We start from the raw sequence: 13,826 nt of genomic DNA on the forward strand, positions 1-13,826 counted from the left end.
CAACGATGACTGGTTGTTCTGACTGGTCGCCAAGGATTGTTTGGGTCCTTATTGAAATGTACTTGCTCAACTCCTCCAAAGCAACTTGGCTGGATTCTTGTTGCTGTACTGGCAAACACTGCCTCCTGTACTGAAAAATTTGTTCTTTCTGAAAATCTAGACTGTCCCTGGATGGGTTTCATGAAAATCAAAGATAAAAAGAATTAGTTTTTTTTTTTTTTTTCAAGTGATGAAGCACTTTGTATCCACAAGGTTTACATAAATGTAGGTCACATCCTAGATGCTGTGGCATTTTATCCTCATTCTATCAGGATTTGTGCAGATACCTGGCTCAAAATGTCCCAAATCATCAAGAAGACAGAAAAAAGTATAATTATGGTCAAAATACCAGCTTGTATCAACAGCTGCTCTTGTTTATTGTGTTTTTAATACAACCTCCATGACCCGAGCTTTACAAAGTTTGTAATAATATAACATTGTTAAAAAGAAAGCTCAGTCATGGGAGGGGACAGCACTGAGCAGAGAAATCTTTGTTTTCCTGAAGACAGAGCCTTTTTTGATAGGGGATGGGAGATCTTATCACACACAGTTGTTCCAGAGTAAAGGAGACAGACTTGCTGATGTCCACCAGCACAGACCGTGATAATCCTCTTATTCTGCAGGCTCCATGTTGGAACCTTCCTCATCTCCACGTTCTCACTGTCTCATGCCTCACCCTCCACCACGGCTGGAAGACTCAGAAGAGTACATTATTGTGGCAGGGCTGAGACACAGGCACAGGCGGTACCGCTTGTTACAAACGTTTCAGTTTTTGTTGGGGCTATGAGCTGACTTTTTAGTGGTTTGCTCTGTCTGAGAAACAAAAGCAAGGGCTGCAGCCCCGGCTGTTGATGGGTTGCACCCCTGCTGATTCCCACAGGTTGCCATCTTGCAGAGAACTTGTTTCTTCCCCTATGGAACCTGAGGACCATGGTGTCAGCCTGAATCGCATCCGAAGATCCTCATTTCCTTACTGCTCCAGACAGTGCATTTGTGCAGTCCGGCCTATTCTGTGTTGGAGAAATTTCATATCAAAATTGGAATTTTGTTGAGCTATTCCTTTTTTTGCTGTACCAAGGTAAAAACCAATTTATCATAAATTCTTTTTTCACATGCTGGAATCCTTCCCATTGGTAAAGTGCTGTGTTTTTTTTTTTTTCCTTCTTTTCCCTTTCTTCTTATCATGGCCTCATTTATAGCAGCTTCCACTGCTCTGATCATGTCAGCTTTAGGGGTAAATGACAGACAGGAATTTTGCTATCAAAGTTACTTCCAAAGGCCACCAAAAAGTCAATCACTGGATAAGATCAAGAACTTAGTTCTAAATATAAACTTTCTCAGCACTTGCAAATAATAACTTCTGCCAAAGTTTAACCCTATGTTAAAATTCCCCTTAGGAACTTTGCTCCTCTCTAAAAATTCTTTTTTCTAAGGATGTCACTCAAGGTGAAATTCACTCCACTGAATCTTAAGTAGGCTTATTTGTAGGTTGTACTTCTTGAGTGATAGAGGTGCTAACATAAAACTTCCATTATCAGCTCTGTGAACTTCAGATTCACAGAGTATATTGCAATTAAGTAACTTCTCAGGGTGGCCTTCCAAAATGGGAAGGATGTCCAGTTGTTGGTGGGTTTGGCTTAGGCTGTGCAGTTTATTTGTTTGGGTTGTATGTTTTGAAAATGTGCCCAGGGCTTTTAAAAGGAGTGATGGGAACATTTGTATAAAATGGAATTGAAAGCAAAGGAACAGACATTGCCAACACTCTAATTATGAACCTAGCAACATGAGTACAGAGTGTAAAGGGTGTAAGACAAAAATAGATGGAAAGGAGGGGAACCTGGGGGTCTCAAGTAGGATGGCTGCTTTTTCTTCTGAGCATGCAGGAAGTAAAAAGCATAAAGTTCTCATACCCTTTTGGATAACCAGATTTATGGCAAACTGGGGCCCTTTCCCCCGGTATCCTTGTCACTATGAGGCACTGTCTGGACAGAGGGTAAAGTTCTGAGGCACCTAGTCATTTATGTCAGGTAATCAGCATATCCACTTCTCCCTCCTTCCCATAATGTTTTCTTCAAGGCCAAAAGGACCAATGCTCCATGGAGTGCTGAACTAGAGGAGAGAGAGGGAGGAAGATCATGTTGGTGCCATAACCCTTATGACGTTCAGTTGCCCAAGAGGAAAAATACCAAAGTCTTTGGAAACTTTTGACAGACACATTTCCCAGAAGCTGTAACCAGAATAGCTGGAGGGTTGTTAAACAAAGGGTATTTTTGTATTTTCTTTTTGTAGTCCAAAAAGAGTTTGGAAAGTTTGAGAATCGACAAGATATGGGTAGTTGACACACACTTTCTCTTAATTTTTGAGGTTTCTTTCTTTCCTCTTGCATCTTCATTTCCAGGCAAGTGTGTTTCATTCCAGACTTAAAATGCTCTCTCCAGTCTCTGCATGGATTAGGAGTAATTCTAAGGTAAACATAACATTGCCGCCTCTCCTTGAAATGCATAGTTTTATTCTAAAGAAGATTTCATTGAGGGTGTCTGTTTGACTCTCCCCCCCCCCCGCCCCGCCCCCCGCCCTAGGTTGTATATGAGATCATATTTCCAAGGTAGTAGTATGCTGTTCTAATAGAATTTAAGGATGGGGGTGGATATAGTTAGCTGAAAGTATATTTTAAGGCTTTTTAAAAACAGGTGGAGAAAGAAACGCACCAACACAAATACTTCACGGCCAAGTCTCCCTGAATCCAAAGCTAGAACCAGCATGTTCCCAAATAGAAGGCTGAAGCCCACTGAAACGTCCCAGCAGGCTGCTGGATTTGCACTATAAGGTCCGGTAAATTTCATGTAATTACAGCTGCCTGCTGAAGGAGTCCTGTGGTCTCCACAGGCTGTTAAGACCTTAGTTATAGCCAGAGAGAGAGAGAAAGGTGGGGTTCAACCCCGCAACCAGTGCCAGAAGCTAGGCACTTCCTGCAGAACGTGGACAGTTAGAAAAAGCCAGCTGTGCAGAGTAGAATTAAAAAACTCTTAGATTTAGATAAAATAGTGCCGTGTGTGTGTGGTGTGTTTTCCTTTTAAGAAGTATAAAAAGGCAAATCCTAGAAAAAGGCAGCTAGCCTTTTAGGAAATGCCAAAATCTGCTCCACTGTACTGGGTCATTTTTCTAGGTGCAATACATACAACAAGTCATGGATTTGAATTGTTAATCATGGTGGGGTTCAGAATGACCCAAAAACATGCCCCAAATTCTGACTCCCAGGAACTGGCTCAGAAGTTCTGATTCAGAGCATCTAGATTAATTCATGGGTCTGGTCATCTGTGTTTTTATTTGTTTGTTTGGCCTCACTATGTGACATGCGGCATCTTAGTGCTTAGACCAGCCATAGAACCCACGCCCCCTGCCATGGAAGCGCCTAGTCTTAACCACTGGATTGCCAGGGAGGTCCCTGGGTAATGGGTGTTGTACCAGCCACAAAATTATTAGGAGCCTTGAAAGAGGTGGTCGTCTTAAAATTCTCTGTGAACTGCAAAGTGCCACATTAATATTAATATTTAACTAATATGGTGTGGACAGTGTTCCTCGAATTTGTTAGCTACTGTGCTAAGAACTCTTAGAGAAATGAAGGAGGTCTGTTGTAGTGGCGTAGTTTGCACAGTTGATCATTTTCTACTATGTGTGTTTACCAAGAATACTCTCCTCTCAAGAAAATGAATTCCTTAAGCAAAAATTTGTGAGCCACATCTCTCTCTCAAAGTAGTAGTTTTGTTGTTCCTGATTTAACTCACAAATAACACATGAACATCAAGACTTAATTCCAGATTTTTTCTAAGAGGGAAGGGGTTTCAGTCTTTCTGATTCTTTTTTTTTTTTTTTTAATTTTTATTAGTTGGAGGCTAATTACTTCACAACATTGCAGTGGGTTTTGTCATACATTGACATGGATCAGCCATGGAGTTACATGTATTCCCCATCCCGATCCCCCCTCCCCCCTCCCTCCCCACCCGATTCCTCTGGGTCTTCCCAGTGCACCAGGCCCGAGCACTTGTCTCATGCATCACACCTGGGCTGGTGATCTGTTTCACCATAGATAATATACATGCTGTTCTCTTGAAACACTTTCTGATTCTTTATTTTAATCACAGCATTATTTGGGGGTGGGGTGGCTAGAATTTAGACTAGTTTGATAACATTGCTTCCTCTTTAAATTGGACAGCAGGGAATGAAAATCATTAGGGGACATTTGCATTGTGTTTGGATGAAAGGGTTTTCCTTAATATGTGTGCCTTACTCACAGAACACATTCTTAGAATGACTTAATAGTGCATAGTTGACATACCTCACACAGAGCGGAGGCCTGAATGAGTGAGCTGTGGGATGAATGAATAGTGAAAACTAAGTAAAAAGAAATACTAAAAACATCCCACCAGTATTCAAAATTTGGACTATGTTTCATTTGTAGTTACTACTTAAAAATGGAATCTAATTAAGCAGACATTTCTTTTTCACTTATAAAAGTGCTTTCACAAAAAATCCTAGAGCTGGGAAATAGCTTAGAAAAACTAGTCTAGTGTTTTTCAAATTGTGTTTCCTAGAGTTGTAAAGCAATGTTACTTTACCTTGGTTAACATTTGAATCACTTGGGACTTTTTTTTTTAATTACACTAATGCCCCATTCTCAAACAATCCAATTCAGATCATATAAGTTGACTCTGTGCATATGGTTTAAGTCTTCCAGGTGATTCTAATGTATAGCCAGGGGTGGGACCCACCATTCTAAGGGTTCAACACTCCCAACATTTAGACTTGTGTTCTGATAAATGCAAGTGTACTCTCTGGAGACAACAGGATCAAATATATTAAACTGGAAAAACTGGGATATGTTTGTGCCCAGTAGAGTTTACATTCATTTCAGAGAAAACACGACTTCTGAAAAATTCAATAGCATCCTCTCTTGCCCTCTTTGTATAGGACCTTCTGCAGGTATACAAGGGACACATGGATGATGAAGGCCCAGTCTCTCTCTTTAAGATTTTATAGTCTTGCCAGCTGAAAACATACCAAGGGTTGGCTTATGGCAGAGGCACAGGGAAGGAATGAGAAAAACAAGTATAAATATAACTTTAATAAAAAGCAGGTGTGTTATGGATGACACGGGAAGGCTTGAATCATGGACGAAATATAGCTTTCAGCATTTGCTCCACTTTCTCATCTCTTCTTTCCCCAGCCTAACTGACCAAATGGAGCAGTTCTGATATGCACAGTCGGGCAACACAGTCTGCGTTGGGGCAGTGCAGGGATAAGAGGAGAAACAATCCAGGCGCCGTGTTCTTTCTTACCTCTGCTTGCTGCGTGCTGTGCTTAGTCACTCAGTCATGTCCGACTCTTTGTGACCCCGTGGACTGTGGCCCACCAGGCTCCTCTGTCCATGGGGATCCTCCAGGCAAGAGTGCTGGAGAGGGTGGCCATGCCCTCCTCCCGGGGATCTTCCCAACCCAGGTCTCCTGCCCTGCAGGAGGATTCTTTACCGTCTCAGCCAGCAGGGACACCCACTTGGTACAAGGGAGGATATTTCCTAGAGCTTGCCATTAGGCAGGAGGTTCTTCTGGTGGAGAAAGCATGGGCACCAAGGGCCCATTTCAGGATGGCTTCTAGATGTCACACACATTTCTTTGTCACGGGAAAGACAGAGAACAGCCCCTGCCTGACTTGATGTGCTTTTATGCTTCTCCAGGTCACAGATTGTTAATAGTCCCAATTTCGTTTATCTTCTGGCATGAATGAGCAAAGCTGAGTGGGAGAGAGAGGGACAGAGAGAGGGAAAGGAGGGAGGGATGAACGAAGGGATAAAGGGAAGAGAAGGAAGGGAGGGAGAAAAAAAAGAGTTAAAAGTTTCCATTGTCTTCAGCTCCTCATATTCGTCTTAACTCAGAATTTTTGGAATTTCATTGTTCTCTTCCTAAACATAGTCACCTGGCAAAAGACTTTTCAAGGTGTGATTAGACATAAGTTGGTGTAATTTCCCACTGACTCTGTCCAGTGCATTCTCATATTTATAATATGTTACCGTTCCAATCATTGATAACAATTAAACAAGTCATGAAACACATCTTGGGCATGAGTGCTTTGTGTGATCTATCATCTTACTTCAGTAGACTATTTATTTAGCACAAGAGAAATTCGAAGAATCAGATTTTTTTAACCGAACAAATACACAAGTTTATTACCATGTGAGTTTAGAATCCAGCATAGTGAATTACTGCAACAGAGAAAAAATGTTCTAGGGAAACCCAAAGAATCAGATGTTTTAAATGAAGTAGCACTCATGCCTGGGTAGAAGAATCAGGAAGACAAAAAATGCCCAGCTATTTGATGAGATGACCCTTAAAGGCTGGGCAGGAGTTCAACATGTAGGCAATCATGAGAAACTTGAGTAAGAAAAATGTACAGTTTTATTCAGACAATTCTGGAGTTTAAGGTATTGGTAGTAAAGCAGTGGAAATTTAGAATGGAGAAATGAGTCGGGCAGCATTCCATCTGTGGTGGCCTTTCAATGCTGTTAGAATATTTCTTTCTTTTTTTTTTTTTTTTGTTAGAATATTTCTACTTAAGTTTGGTCAATAGTCCTGAACCACTGAGATTTGTTGTTGTTGTTGTTTTGAGCATAGAATTTATATAATCAAACTTGTGCTCTATTAAATTTAATTGGGCAGCACAATGGAGAATAGATTGGGGCCAATAAGAAAAACATTAGGAGCAGAAGAATATACAAAAGATTATTGTATGAGTCCAAAAAAAGAGACATTTGTATTAGAAAAATGGGTTTTGGTGTTAAGAAAAGGAAACAAAACGTGACCCTTAAAAATTAAAAAATAGATAATAACTAACCAAGAATGATGTTTCTATATTTATAAAACAAGCATTGACCTGAATAGATGATTTAAAGTAATCATACATGTGGGAAATAATATTTTTTGTTTTGCCTGTTTAAATTTCTGCTGGACCTGTTTAGTGTTACTAGTAATTTTGGAGATCTGATCAATGAGTTTTGAAAACCAGGATGTTTTGGAATAATAGATGATGATAAAGGAAAAGAATATTTAGAGATAAATGAATGATTGATCTACCTAATAGAAGTGTACCTAGAAATGAAAAGTTCAGTACCAATCAGAAGTATGAAGGATTTTCATTTTACTGAATTGATCAGTTATTCTGACATCTAGTAGGAAGCCATGGAAGTTTGTAATTACTCTTATTAAGAATTCTGTGGCACTATGAATCCATCCACTTCTGTTCAGATTCCACTATTATTTATTTGTGACATTTTGTGGTATCTTTTAGTTAGTGAGGCCTCACTCAACAGTTATTTTACCTTTCAGCACAGACCCAGTAACAGGGACTGTTAGAGTTAACATCTGACCAGCCTCAGGGATATCTAAGCCCATGTTACCTTCCATTGAGTCATTCAGCAGAAGTCTTGAGATTTGCTTATAGTTCAGTTTCTCTGCTTGCTGATAGTGAAATATGAGTGTGGATATGTTTAGAGATTAACAGGGTGCAAATATACACATACAAAATACAGAGAAACAGGAAATAAGAAGAAAAAGAATGTGAGGCCAGAGGCAGGACAAATTCATTCTAAGTGAACTACAGGAAGCTTTGTAAGTAAAGTGATGTTTCTCAAGAAAAGACTAATTGACAACCAATTCATTTCCTCTTTCTCTCTTCCTAGCTTCATCCTTCACTTCCTTTACTTTCTCAAATATTTATGGAGTACATAGAGAGCTAAAAGTTCTATCAGAAGAGCTTTCGGCTCTAGTCAGACATGAATCTGCTGTCAAACAACTGAAAAAGAATATTATCCGAAGTATGGACACATCCAGTAGAAATTGTTAAGTGGCATAATGATGTATAAGATGAAGACAGAGAAAGGTTTGAAAAGTGGCTGAAAAATAGTCATCTTAATGTCTTTGCTGTGTTCATTATCTTGAAAACTGCTCCTGAATTTCTTCAGAAACACCCACAGCTATGCTGGGAAGCAAGGTGAAATCTGGTAACTGGGGTCCCGATCGAGGAGAAAAGCTCTGGTTTGTCACCAGTCATTTATAATTCACAGCCTGTGAAGAGGTATACGCCCATGGAATTCAACTTGTGGTGTTTTGCTTCTGAGTGAGTTTCTGAAAATCACTTTCTGAAACCTTATTTGAAAGACCCTTTACAAATAATTTTGTGACTCTGCATGGTTTTCTTGCTAAAACGGTGAAGACTGAACTTGGTTTGTGGGCACAGAAGTCTTACCCACATTGAGAAGCTTACTGCACTTTGGGTTTCACCCTCTTGGTTTTATTCTCTCTCTCCAACCATTGAGTCTCAAAGCACATTCTTTATTTAAGGAGATGCAGCACCCTCTACAGTAGCGGACTGTGAGTCATGAACATCCCGCAGCAAGTTCTAGTCTTGACAGATAAGAGTCAGCCTTGTGCGCAAGAAATGTTAAACAAAGGCTGCTCCATTTTTCTCTCATTCTCCTACACAATACCAACTTTGCTTGGCCAGGGACCCAATAATAAAACTGTAGTTTCAGAATTTAATGTCATTTCCAGGTTAGGTCCCATGATGTTGATATTGAAACCAAACTGTTTCTCTTTTCAAAGAATCTTGTTATCACTCCCAAGAAATCTCGGTGATTCATTTCCATTCTTGCCCCATTCTTGTGCCATTCAGCAAAATGGAGGTTGCTCCATCAGTTTTTGGTCTCCCTAGATTTCCCCCTCATTGAGTGATTAATTACTGGCTTTCTGGTGACTTCTTAATCGTTTTTTCCTTTTTTTTTTTTTATTTTAAAATAGTCTTTATATTCAGAATTCCCTAGTGTAAGATACAAACCCTAAACGGAATGTAAGTAATGGCAATTACTTTTCTCACCATTCAGCTTTACCTTTACTACCAAAGACACCATTTGAAAATGTGTACAAATCATAAAGTTTAAAATTTCAAAATAAACACAAGGCAATTAATTTCTTCAGTGAAAACATTAGCATTTAAAGGTTAAAGTCTCAGAAGAATGTGCTTATTCCTTAAAATTACTAACAAATTACCCATTTGTATTAGCATGTGTTGTCTTTTTAAAGATGCTGCATACACATAGAGAGGTGGCCTTTGAATATTTAAACAATCGGTTTAAGCCAACAAAACCGAAACACACTTTTATTGCTGGAAATACTGAAATCCACAGCTTCGTGTATGAGTTAGTTCAACTTCTTGACAAATCACCTGTTAAATTTTAGCTGACAGCTTGTCATATATTAATTATAAATAATTGTAATATACGGCTATCATAATGCATGCAACACAAAAAAATAGGAACGGTAATTAGAGTCTATCCTTTGTTTTCCTCCTTCACTTCTTGCTCACAAGAAAAAAATGACCCAATGTTTCACTTGGGTTGGGATAGTTGCCAGTGGTTAATGGAATGCCCCACTCTACTAAAGAATTTAATGGGAATATCCATTTGTCACAGTCGCATGCTGTAATCTCCAGTAGCAGAGCCAATGGAAAATAGCATCGTACCATAACGTCCTCTACACAGAGCAGGTGAGGGTGAAATGCAGACTGAACAGTCAGGAGAGAGGGCCTGGCTTTTCTAGGCCTGTCTTTAGAGAAAGATGTGGATTTTTTAAAGAGAACATTGCTGCAACAAGAAATGACGCCTTGGAGAAAAAGAAAGTACATTTCCTTCATATGGAGAAAAGCTGGAATGTTTGCATAGCAAGTCTCAACATCTCTAACCACCTCTTTGTCTATTGGAAGCCCACCTGTTTGTAAAGAGACTTTAGATGTTAGGTAGTGAAATCAGAAAGGTCAAGAATAGAGGCTCATTTTGATCAGCTTCTACTTCTGAGTTTGAGCTTTCAAATCTGAGGAGTGGGAATAACAGCAGCTAAACCTGCAGTGTTAATGGTCTATAGATTCTCCATGTAAGTAAAAAATATTAGCATGGAATCTGAGTTTTCTTCCTTTCTTCTTCACAGTTTAGGTAGAATTATAGTGTCGTCTGATTACTTTAAATGTGTATATCTTGTGTTCTGAAATGAATAGAAATATTGTTTAGTTTAGGGACTGTGTTTTGTATATGGTGTTTCTTTGGTAGCTCAGTTGGTAAAGAATCCGCCTGCAATGCAGGAGACCCTGGTTTGATTCCTGGGTCAGGAAGGTCTGCTGGAGAAGGGATAGGCTACCCACTCCAGTATTCATGGATTTCCCTGGTGGCTATGTTATCTTTCTCATGTGCCAGGTCTGTGTTTGATCAATAAATAAGCTACTGAGAAATGCCATATGAATTAAATTTGGAAAGCTCTCGCAAACATTTTAACACTTGTAGAGATTAAGTTATTTGAGGATTAACACCATTGTTATTCCATGTGTGCATTTAGCAGCAAATTAATGAAATATATTACGCATAACTAGCACCTATAGGAAGAGGTCTCAAATATTCATTTCAGTGTCTTAGGAAAGGGTTTAGTATCTTCAGAACATGCCATTTGAACCTATGTCATACTTCTCCATCCTAACTGGATTTACTATAGACCACTGTAGTCTTCACAAAGGAAATGTGACCAGCAACAATTAATGCAGTTCCTTGGATAATAATTTATAATCAGAATAGAAGTAAAAACACAAAATTTTGAAGTAGAACAGTGGTTTCTACATTCTAGCTTGGCCACTCACTAGCTGTGTCAGATTGGCCAAATTACTTATCCCTTTGGCTTCTGTTTCCTCAGTTATACTATGGGGCTAATGATTCTTAAGTGACAGGTTTTGAAACTTTTTCTTTTAATCACTAGCCACATCGTGGGAACAAAAGTTTTACAAAACAATATTTAATAGAGATAATGCACTCTTCTTACTTTCCTACTTTCATTTAAAAAATGTTTCATGACACACTAGATTCATGACCCAGAAAAGGTCATGATGTGCCTTTTGAAAAACAGTGGGATAGCGTGATGTTTAGTACATAATACAAGTGATTACTGTTATTGTCCTTAAACATTATTTTCAGCCTTTTTAGGATGCTTCATGATGGATAAGAATAAAATCTTCCCAGTACTTCTAGGAATTAACTTCCTTGGATGGGGTCCAAGATAGACTCATACTCATCGTATGCTGAATTATGCACTAGAGGGGGTTGTGCTATAGCAAAGCTTCTGTGTGCTGTTCATCAAAGAATGTGAAAGCTAGAAAGGAACTAAGGAAATGTCTAGTACCATTCCTTCATTTCCCTTCATGGAAGTATTTATAGTTTTAAAATATTCTGTATTTATTGCTCACTGATAAGCTGAAAAACTGGCTTCTTGGATCCAGAACTGGGAGGCAGTTAGGAGTAGCTGAGGGGGCGGGGACACTGGACCATGACATCTGGGGTTTTGTTCTGCCAACCAACAGTTGGGTCACCTTAAACTCTCTGGGACTCAGTTTCCTTATTTGTAAAATTAGGTGATTTTGGCAGATGATTAGTGCCCCCCTTTTGACCTCAAAGCTCCAAATGGTAAACTCTCTTGTATACTGTAGTAGATGCCACAGGGAGCTATTTTGTTACAAATCTGATCTGAGTATGTTAATATGTGTATACAGGGCTGCAGTCTTATTCCCAACATGACTTAGATGTACAGAGGAAGCTTGGCTTTTCTACTTGTGCACACTCTCTCTCCTATTACCCTGAACAACACTCTTTTGTATTGGGTTGGCCTAAAAGATCGTTTGGGTTTTCCTGTAAGATGTTACAGGGGAAACCCGAATGAACTTTTTGACCAACCCAATACAATAATAGCTCAGATTCTCTAGTCCCTTCCTTTCATTGTTAACTTTTTTCTCCAAGATGTTTGGTTGTAGTGGGACAAGCACATCGAGGACCTCGTGGTGTCAGGGAGGTTGGGTCCTTGGGCTTGCGTCATTTACACTGCCCTGTCTCCCCTGATTTCTGCATCCCTTTTCTTTTTGCTTGTTGCTCACCTTGGTAACCAGCACCACTGAGTTCTCTAGGCTATCTAACTTGCTATGAGTGGAATATATTGATACTATTTCTTCTTTGATGGTGCTCTTAGACAGCAATCAGACTTCCCAGCCAGGATCTCAAATAAGGTCAGAACGAGTCAGATCTTCTTAAATGAGGTAACTGGATATGTGTCTTTCCTTCAAAGACAATAGAGGGAATACCAGGGTTCTGAAAAACTTTCTGTTTGTTCCTCTAACACCCAACTTTGCAAGAGGAAAGTGGGCCTCACTGGTTTTCAATGAGAAAGCCAAGTTTGCGTTTATACCTTCAGTGAGAATCACCTGTCAGAGGCTCCACTTTCTGAATTCATCCTTAGGGCATAAGCGGCAGGTGTTCAGCAAACCTGCTCAGCCTTTCAGTTCCCTGGTTTATCAGAAAGTTCTGGAGGCTTGCTCAGGAATAGCTGTCTTCTTCATCCTGACTATAAGGCTAACCATTTAAAAAAAAAGAACAAGGAATAGTCACGCTAGGATGGTACTCCCCCTCACCCCGCAAATTGCTGGAAAACTAAACTTCATTTAGCAAGAAGCCTTTCAAAAATGCGTGATTTCTTTCTGGAGCACAAAGTGGGCAGAGGATTACTGACCAATCCTTCAGTGGCTTTCAGGTGCACTACATACAAAGAGTGGGAACAAATGGGCAGCTTGAGACAACAGCTGAATCATTAGGCTGATTCAATCTAAGGAGCTGGCTTACCTTCGGTCTTTCAAAGACTGCCTAGAGCCTGCAGGAATAAGTATTCTGTGTATATGCTGCCTTGAGCACACAGCGAGCAAGGCAGGTGAGTGGAAACCTTGACTTTCCTTTAACCTTTCTGACCAAGTTTCTATTAAAATTTGGTAGGCCAATTGCCAATGGTGGCTTCCAGCTGCTGACTTTTTGCGCTTGCTGGAGATCCTTGAGGAGTGAAGAAGGTAAAAAGGTGCCTCTTTAGCTAACAGTCCACACAGTGTTCTGTTGATGAAGCCCGTGTAGCCCCACAACTGAGCGGACGTCTAGGCAGAGGGTTACATGGTGTCCTTCAGACAAGCTGGGGAGTACTGCGTTATCAACATCATAAAAGCAAGTGGCATGGAAACATGGTTAGTCCACTAAGACTGATTCGATACTTCCCTTTCTTCCTCTCCGATTCCAAAGTGGATCCACCAGACCTCCCTGAATGGAAGCTACAAAGGTGAACTGGGGTTGTAGACACAAACCGTCTCATCACCGCCCGCGCCTTATATTATTATCGCTGCTTTGAATGGGATGCGACCAGCATCTTTCCTCCCTTGTGCCAGGACCCCCGAGCAGGAAGCACTGGGTGTGCAGCTCAGGAGATGAGTGAATTTGTTAGAGGGGGGTCTTTTCTGGCCTGGTGGATGGATGCTGGGGAGTGACGTCACCCAGCCCCCTCCTCTGCAAGAGTGTGTGTGTGAGTGTGTGTGTGTGTGTGTGTGTGTGTTGCGCGCCTCCTTCTCCCAGCTCTCCTGCCTCCTTCCTTCGCGGTCCAGCTCCCTGGCCCTTTCAGCGGGTCAGTGGTCCAGATTCAGGGATTCGCCAGTGGGCGCAGCGGGCCTGGCCCTCCCCTCGCCCGGGCGCACCCATACTCACTCTCTCGCGCTGGCAACGCGCGCGCACAATCCCTCAGCGCTGGGGCACCGCGATTCCGTGGGATCCCCAGCACGTTACGAGGATTTTCGAAATCACCCAGACAAGGAAACAAAGAGAGGAGCTTTTCCAATCACTTTCCTAAGAT

This window comes from Dama dama, chromosome 29 (assembly GCF_033118175.1).
Source record: "Dama dama isolate Ldn47 chromosome 29, ASM3311817v1, whole genome shotgun sequence".
In the NCBI taxonomy this organism is placed as follows: Eukaryota; Metazoa; Chordata; class Mammalia; order Artiodactyla; family Cervidae; genus Dama; species Dama dama.